Source organism: Mesoplodon bidens, assembly GCF_964165515.1.
Source record: "Mesoplodon bidens genome assembly, chromosome: X".
Lineage (NCBI taxonomy): Eukaryota > Metazoa > Chordata > Mammalia > Artiodactyla > Ziphiidae > Mesoplodon > Mesoplodon bidens.
The window spans coordinates 59,489,143-59,498,196 of record NC_138163.1 but is presented as its reverse complement, the minus strand read 5'-3'; positions in this window follow the sequence as shown (position 1 = coordinate 59,498,196).

Sequence of the window (9,054 nt, the reverse complement as noted above, 5' to 3'; positions counted from 1 at the left end):
CCCCAGACATTGCCAAATGTTCTCTGGGAGGCAAAATCACTACCAGTTGAAAACCACTTAACTCATTTCAGAGAAAAGGAGCTGGAAAAACTAGATTAACTCAAAGCTTAACTCAACTTATAACTAAATGTCGAGTTATATGAGTCAATATAACTATTTAAACCATTTTAAGACTAATTTTCAGTTACTTGCTGCCAAAAGCATCAAAAAAGTTATACTCTGTCCCTACACCAAGTTCTCTCCAATTTTGTCCAAAATTATTTATCTCTTATAGTTAATTTTTCCCATTGAACTTTAGACTATGTCAGGCAAAAAAAAAAAAAAAAATCCAGTCAGAACTTCTTTAAAACTATGATGTGTTTGGACAGAATTTCCATCATTACAGCATATAGGTTTTCCATCAAAGATCATGGTTTTTCATTCAATTTTCACGTGACCCTTTCTACTCCTAAATACAATTGTATAATTTTGCCATATTGATACTGCACATTTCCTGTTAAGTTTACTTAGGTATTTTTGTTTTGTTGCTATTAATGGATGGCATTATTTCCCTAATGTGATTTCTGATTGATAATATAACTTCTGACTGATACTAAAATAAGGAGAATTTAATTGTCTGTTCTAAGGGTCAGGAAACTAAATCCTTCAAGACAAATCTTACAGGGGTGTGTTCTTGTAAATAAACCTTTATTAGTACACATCCAGGTTCATTCATTTACTTATTGTCTGTGGCTGCTTTCACACCACAACAGCAGGATTGAGTAGTTACAATGGAGACCATATGGTCCCAAAAGTCTAAAAGATTTACTATCTGGTCCTTTACAGAAAAAGTTTACTGGCTTCTGGTCTACCTCCATGAACTCTTATTAGTTTCAATCATTTTTGCAATTAAGTCTCTGAAGTTATCTAGATTACCAACCATCAGATAAGCATACTTTTATCTCCTCTTTTCCAAAGTTTATTCCTCTTATCTTGGGGTTTGCTTGGGTGTTTGGCTGTTATTAATGAACTGCCTAAAACTTTTTCTGATATTAACAAAAATGTCTTTAAAGTTTGATTATTGAGTATAATCTGACTTTGGATTTGAATACCTTTTCTTTAGTAAGAAAATATCTTTATATCTCTCTTGCTCTCACCCTTTTAATCATGAATGAATGCTGAATTACATTAACTTTCTTTTGATGATCTATTAATCTGGGTTACTTCATACTAGATAATCAACCATCTTTGCATTCCTGGGATAAATTATACTTATTAATGATATGTCCTCTTTCCAGTTTATTCCTACATTTTCTCAGGAGCATTGCATATAGGACTATTTGCATCAATATTTAGAAATATAATCAATCTGTTTACTTTTAGTGCTATTCTTGTCAGGTTTTATCAGAATTATACTATATTAATGATATAAATAAGGAAGTTATCCCTTGCATTCTAGGCTCTGGAATAGTTCCTATAGAAAATAAATGATTTGTAACTGAAATATTGAAGAATATTCCAGTAGAAAACTATCTGGGTAAGCAGAGAGTTTTTAGAGCTAATTCTTCAACAACTCTTTTACTTTCTTCCACAGCTACTGATCTCTTCTTGTTTTACATCTTGAAAAGCCATCTGAGGTTTTTGAAAAGTCAATACCTTGAGTTTTTTAAATATATTAGAAGAGAATTGTATGTAGAAATCTGTTATTTTTAAAAGCCTCTCTGTGTCTATTGCTCTATATAATTTTGTATTCTTAATCTTATATATATTTTTTTCTTTTGATTTTTTCTTTCCTTCATCTTTCATTTTTCCTAATTACATTTTCCAGGAAGGCATCATCTTCCCACTGCAATTATTTGCCCTTGAATTTGTTTTATTAATTCTATGTATTCAATTTTCTGTTTTATAAATTTCCCTTTTCAATTGGCATTAGAGGGTCATTAGTGAACCTTAAAAGCAGCTTCTCACTTTCAGCAATCACATGATTTCCTTCTTCCCTCTAAATTCTAACCCAAACACAAATATTTGCAGGCAGATAAAAGTCCTTAAAACTTTGCTTCTATATTTTAGAAGTAACATAATGGAAAACAGATTAACATTTTCATAAGAAGAAGCAAAAAGAGAGAGTTATAGTAAAGTTTTCCAAAATTAAGAGATACTATTACATTTTACAAAGCACACAAACAGACCCACTAATAGAAAATGCAACAATTAACTAGATTTAAAATGTACAATCTCTCAAACAAAGAACTGTATGAAATAAAAGTGCACTTTTATTTATAAATTTGCAATGGTATTTTTTTCTTTACATTGAAAGAACAAAATGCTGGAAAGTGTATAAACAGGCACTTTTCTGGCAATAGTGTAAATTTATATACCATTTCAGGAAATAATTCATAAGTATGAAGAAAAAGCTTTAAAGGGGTTATAATGGACGAAATTACTTCTTGAATTCTATCTTAAGGAAAAAGTTCATCATGGTATTATGTATGATTACAAAATTTCAGATATAACCTAAAACTTTCAAAACATAAAAATGTTTAATTAAATTATGACTGATTCACTTGATAAAACTTGAATGATGTTAAATGTTTACAAGTGTGTGATAACATGAAAAATATTTATGAATCACTGTAAAGTAAAAACGCAGAATTTAAAGACTGTGTAAACAATATATTGCATTGGCCAAAAAGTGTCTTCAGTTTTTAAGTAAAAATAAAAGACACATTTTTCATTTTCACCAAGAACTTTATTGAACAAAGTATTCACCCTTTTGTTCCACTGCCTTCTGCCATTTTTCAGGCAACTTCATAATTCCATCTTCCCAAAACCTTTTATCTTTTTGAGCAAAGAACTCTTCCAGGGGCTTCCCTGGTGGCGCAGTGGTTGAGAGTCCGCCTGCCGATGCAGGGGACACGGGTTCATGCCCCGGTCCGGGAAGATCCCACATGCCGTGGAGCAGCTAGGCCCGTGAGCCATGGCTGCTGAGCCTGAGCATCCGGAGCCTGTGCTCCTCAACGGGAGAGGCCACAACAGTGAGAGGCCTGCATACCACAAAAAAAAAAAAAAAAAAAAAAAGAACTGTTCCAGGTGCCTTTTACAGTCTTCCAAGGAATTGAATTTTTTTCTATTAAGAGAATTTTGTAAAGATCGAAATAAATGGAAATCTGAAGGTGCAATGTCTGGTGAATGCGGCAGATGAATCAGAACTTCCCAGCCATGCTGTAACAGTTTTTGCCTGGTCATCAAAGAAACATGCAGACTTGCGTTATCCTGATGGAAGATTATGCATTTTCTGTTGACTAATTCTGGATTCTTTTCATGAGTGCTGCTTTCAACTGGTCTAACTGGGAGCAGTACTTGTTGGATTTAACCGTTTTGTTTTCTGGAAGGAGCTCATAATAGAGGACTCCCTTCCAATCCCAGCATATACACAACATCACCTTCTTTGGATGAAGACCGGCCTTTGGTGTGGTTGGTGGTGGTTCATTTCGCTTGCCCTACGTACCTTCCATTCCATATTATTGTACAGTATCCACTTTTCATCACCCATCACAATATGTTTTAAAAATGGAATGTTTTCATTACGTTTAAGTAGAGAATTCCATGCAGAAATATGGTCAAAAAGGTTTCTTTCGCTTAACTTCTGTGGAACCCAAACATAAAAGCCATTCACATAATCAAGCTGGTGCAAATGATTTTCATCGCTTGTTTTGGATATTTTGAGTATGTCGGCTATCTCCCACATGGTATAACGTTGATTGTTCTCAATTATTGTTTCAATTTTATCGCTATCAACTTCAACTGGTCTACCTAACCTTGGACCATCGTCCATCATCCATGGAGAAATCTCTAGCACTAAATTTTGCAAACCACTTTTGACACATTCCATCATTCACAGCACCTTCTCCACACACTGCACAAATCTTTTTGTGTGTTTCAGTTGCGTTTTTACCTTTCTTGAAATAATAAAGCATAATATGCTGAGAATCTTGCTTCTTTTCTTCCATCTTCAATATTAAAATGGCTGCACAAAAATTCACCAATTTTGATAAGCCTTTTTTAAATGCATGCTGAATGACAGCTGTCACATATTATCTAACAAAATTGTTTCGAATGACGCTAAAGACAACTAAGTGCTACTAGAGCCATCTTATAGGAAAAAAACGAACGAACATTTTGGCGAATCCAATATTTACAACAATGTTTCTTTTTCTGTTTTATGCACAGACTATCTATCTATCTATCTGGAAAGATACAGAGAGAGAGAGAGAGATTACATACTAATACACCAAAATATTAACTTTTATGTTAAGGTTATGAGATTACAAGTTATTTTATTTCATATTTTAGTGCTGTACCTTTCCATATTTTTTTTACTGAGATATAATTCACAAAGCACAAAATTCACCATTTTAAATTGTACATTTCTGGGGGGTTTTAGTATATTCACTATGCTGTGCAACCATAAACACTAATTGCAGATTTTCATCAATACTGAAAGAATCCCTGTAACTATCAGCAGTTAGTCCCAATCCTCCTTTCTCCCTTTCCACTAATCAACTTTCAATCTATATACAGATTTAAATGGATTAATATGGATATTTCATATAAATAGAATATATGGCCTTTTGTGCCAGCCTGCTTTCATTTAGCATAACGTTTTTAAGGTTATGCTACATCCATGTTGTAGCATATATCAGTACTTTTAATCATTTTCATAGTTAGAATAATATTCCATTGTATGGATACCACATTTGCTTTATCTGTTCATCAGCTAATGGACATTTAGGTTAATCCCACTTTTTTGCTATAACTAATACTGCTGATATGAGCATTTGTGTACAAGGTTTTTTGTGAACAGAATGTTCTCAATTCTCTAAGAGTAGAACTGTTTGAGGAACCACCAAGTTTTTTCCACAATATACTTACCATTTTGCATTCCCAGCAAAAATGTATGAGGGCTCTGATTTCTGCACATCCTCACTAACACTTGTTATTATCAGCTTTTTCTCATCATAGCCTTCCTAGTGGTAAGTAGGGTTTCTCATTGTGGTTTTCATTTGCAATTCACTAAAGTCTAATGATGTTGAGCATCTTGTGCTTATGAGATATTTGTATATCTTCTTTGAAGAAATGTCTCTTCAAATCCTGTGTCAGTTTTTAAATTGGGCTCTTTTGTGGTTTCTTTTTTTCTTATTTTGAGTTAGGGATAGGGTTAACGCTAGTTCTTTATATATTCTACATATGAGACCTTTATCTGCTATTTGATTTGCAAATATTTTCTTCCACTGTGTAGATTATCTTCTCACTACCTTGATAGTGTCCTTTGACAAACAAAAGTTCTTAATTTTGATAAAGTCCAATTTATCTTTTTTTCCCTGTGGTTGTTTGTGCTTTTGGTGTCATATCTAAGAAACCTTTGCCTGATCTGAGGTCCCCTAAGTTTCCTTGTAAGATTTTTATAGTTTTAGCTCTTACATTTAGATTATTGATCCATTTTGAGTTAATTTTTGTATATGGTGTGAAGAAAGGATCCAAATTCATTTTTTGCATGTGGATATTCATTTGTAATAGCACTACTTATTAAAAAGAATATTCCTGCTACATTGAATAATTTTGGCACCCATGTTAAAATCAACCTGCCATAGATAAAATCAACTGGCCATAGACAAATTTTATTCTGGATTGTCAATTCTATTCCACTTATCTATATATCTATTTTAATGCCTCTGTCTTGATTACTGTAGCTTCATAGTAACTTTGGGGCTTGGAAAGTGTGAGTCTCTCAACTTCGTTCTTCTTTTTAAAGGTTGTTTTGGCTATTGTGTGTCCCTTGCAATTCAATACAAATTTTAGTATTAGCTTGTCCATTTCTGAAAAGAAAAGGCAGCTGGAATTTTTATAAGAATTTTATCAAACCTGTAGACAAATTTGGGGGATATTGCCATCATGACAATATTAAGTTTTCCAATCCATGAACAAAAGATGTCTTTCCATTTATTTAAATATTCTCTAATTTATCTTAACAATGTTTTTAACTTCACAGTATGTCTTGTAGCTCCTCAGTTAAATTTATTCCTAAGTATTTTGTTTATGATATTGCAGATGGAATTATTTCTTAATTTCATTTTCATATTGTTCATTGCTAGTGAATTAAAACTCAATTGATTTTTGTATATAGTAAGTCCCCTACCTACAAACCTTCTAGTTGCAAACTTTCAAAGATGTGAACGTGCACATGTTCCAGCAAGGAACCAGAACCTGTGCCATCAATGTCATGCATGAGTGAAATTGCAGCTTGCCCTCTGTTTCCTATTGCTGAGGATCCTTCAGCTCTACCATCTCCCACCTCCTCTTCCTCCTCCAGTCAGTAACTCTTCTTGTCTTTTCACTCAATGCCAGCCCCTGTATGCCAGCTGTTGTATTTTACCACTGTACTTTTCAAGGTACTGTACTGTAAGATTAAAAATGTTTTATTTTTTGTATTTGTTTTTTATGTATTATTTGTGCAAAAAGTATTATAAACCTATTACAGTACTGTACTATATAGCTGATTCTGTTAGTTGGGTACCTAGGCTTACTTCATTGGACTTACAAACAAACTGGACTCACAAATGCATTCTCGGACCAGAACTCATTCATATGTTCAGGACTTACTATATTAGTCCTGCACATTGTTGAACTTGTTTTTTAGCTCTAATAGTATTTTTTGTAGATTCTTTAGGGTTTTATATATATAAGATCTTCTCATCTACAAATAGAGATAGTTTTACTTTTTCCTTTCTATATTAGTTTCCTAGGGCTACTATAACAAAATATCATAGAGTGGGTCATATAAACGATAGGAACTTATTTTCTCACAGTTATGGAGATCAGAAGTCCAAGATTAAAATGTTGACAGGTTTGGTTTCTCCTGAGGCCTCTTTCTGTGGCTTGTAGATGACCACATTCTCACTGTATCCTCACATGGTCTTTCCTCTGTTTGTGTGTACCCCTAGTGTCTCTCCATGTGTCCAAATCTTCTCTACTTTTAAGAATAACAATTTGGATTAGGGTCCTCCATAAGGAGCTCATTTTAAATTAGTCACCTATTTAAAGACCTTATCTCCAAATACAGTCACATTCTGAAGTACTTGGGGTTAGTACTTCAACATGTGAATTTGGGGGGTGGCACAATTTAGTCCATAACACTTTCCATTATGGATGCCTTTTATTTATTTTTGTTGCCTAACTGCCCTTGTTAGAACCTCCAGTACAGTACTGAATAGAAAAGGCAAGACTGGACCTCTTGGTCTTTTCCTAAGTCTTAGGATAAAAGCTTTCAGTATTTCACTATTATGGTATTATCTATGATTTTTCATAGGTGCCCTTTACCATGTTGAGAAAGTTCCCTTCTATTCTGATAATGTTGAATATTTTTATCATGATTTGGTCAAATGTTTTTCTGTCTCACTGAAATGAGCATGTGCCTTTTTTCCTTTAATCTACTAATATGGTTTGATAAATATATAGATTTTTCATATGTTGGACAATAAGCATAATATTAGTTTTATATTTACATATGTAGTTTCCTTTATCAGAGGTCTTTATTTCTTTTTATGGCTTTGAGCCACAATTTAGTGACTTTTCCTTTCCAGCCTGAAGAACTCCTTTAGCATTTCTTATAGGGCAGGTCTACAAGCAATGGATTGCCTTCGCTTTTTTTTTTTTTCTAGGCTGCCTTAATTTCTCCTTCATTTATAAAGGATTGTTTTTCTGCATATAGAATTCTTGGTTGACAGTTATTTTTGCTTCAACATTTTAAATATGGCATCCCATTGCCAATTGGCCTCCATGGCTTCTGATAAGAAGTCAACTGTTAATCTTATTGAGGATCCCTTGTCGGTGATGATTCATTTCTCTCTTGTTGTTCTAAAGCTTCCCTCTGTCTTTAGCTTGTAATAATTTGATTATAACATTTCTAGGTGTGCACCTCTTTGAGTTTATGCTACTTGGAGTTCATTGAGCTTGTTGAGTATATGGATTTTTTCTTTCATCAAATTTGGGAAGTCTGCAGCTATTATTCCTTCAAATATGCTTACTACCCATTTATCTTTTCCTCTCTTCTTTAATTCTCAGAATGCATATTTTGGTATGCTTGATGGTTTCCCACAGGTCTCCAAACCTCTCTTGACTGTTATTCATTTCTTTCTATTCCATAGGCTGGATAATCTCAACAGATCTATCTTCAATCCACTGTTTCTTTCTTCTGCTTGCACAGATCTGTTTTTGAGCCCCTCTTGTGAAATTTTCATTTCAGTTGTTGTCCTTTCCAAGTCTAAAATTCCTACTTGATTCCTTTTCATGAATGCTATCTCTTTATTGATATTCTTTATTTGGTGAAAAATTGTTCCCATATTTTCCTTTATTTCTTTAGACATGGTTTCCTTTAGCTTGCTGAACATATTTAAAACAATTATTTTAAATCCATTGTCTACAAAGTCCAGAGTCTTGGCTTCCTAAAGCACAGCTTCTATTGATTTCTTTTATTCTTGGGTATGGTCCAGGTTTTCTTCTTTCTTTGTATACCTCCAATTTTCTTCTTGAAAATTATCTTCCAGTTGAAAACTGGATAATTTGAATATTTTAATGTGGCAACTCTGGAAATCAGATTCTCCTACCCATTATTTGTTGTGATTGTTGCTTGTAGTTATTGTTTGTGTAAATGGCTTGCTGAACTAATTCTGAAAATTCTGTCTTTTCCTGTGTGGCCCCTGAAGTTTCCTTTCCAATAGTTTAGTGGTCACCAAATGATTGGACAGAGATTTTCTTAAACATCAATAATGAAAACTCTTCCAGTCTTTGCCAGGAGGTTCTGTGTGTGTTAGCCACATCTTCAACACTCAGGTAGGTAGTTTACTACTTTGCTTAGCCTTTGTTTCCTGCCTCTACAAAGCTTCAAGATGAGCAGGATATGAGAGCTTAGGGCCTTGTGAAGTCTTTCCTCAGCATGTGGAGAGTCCCTACCATCTACATGGAATTCTAGATTCCCAGGAATACATTGGACCTTTTCAAAGACATTAAAGATTTCTC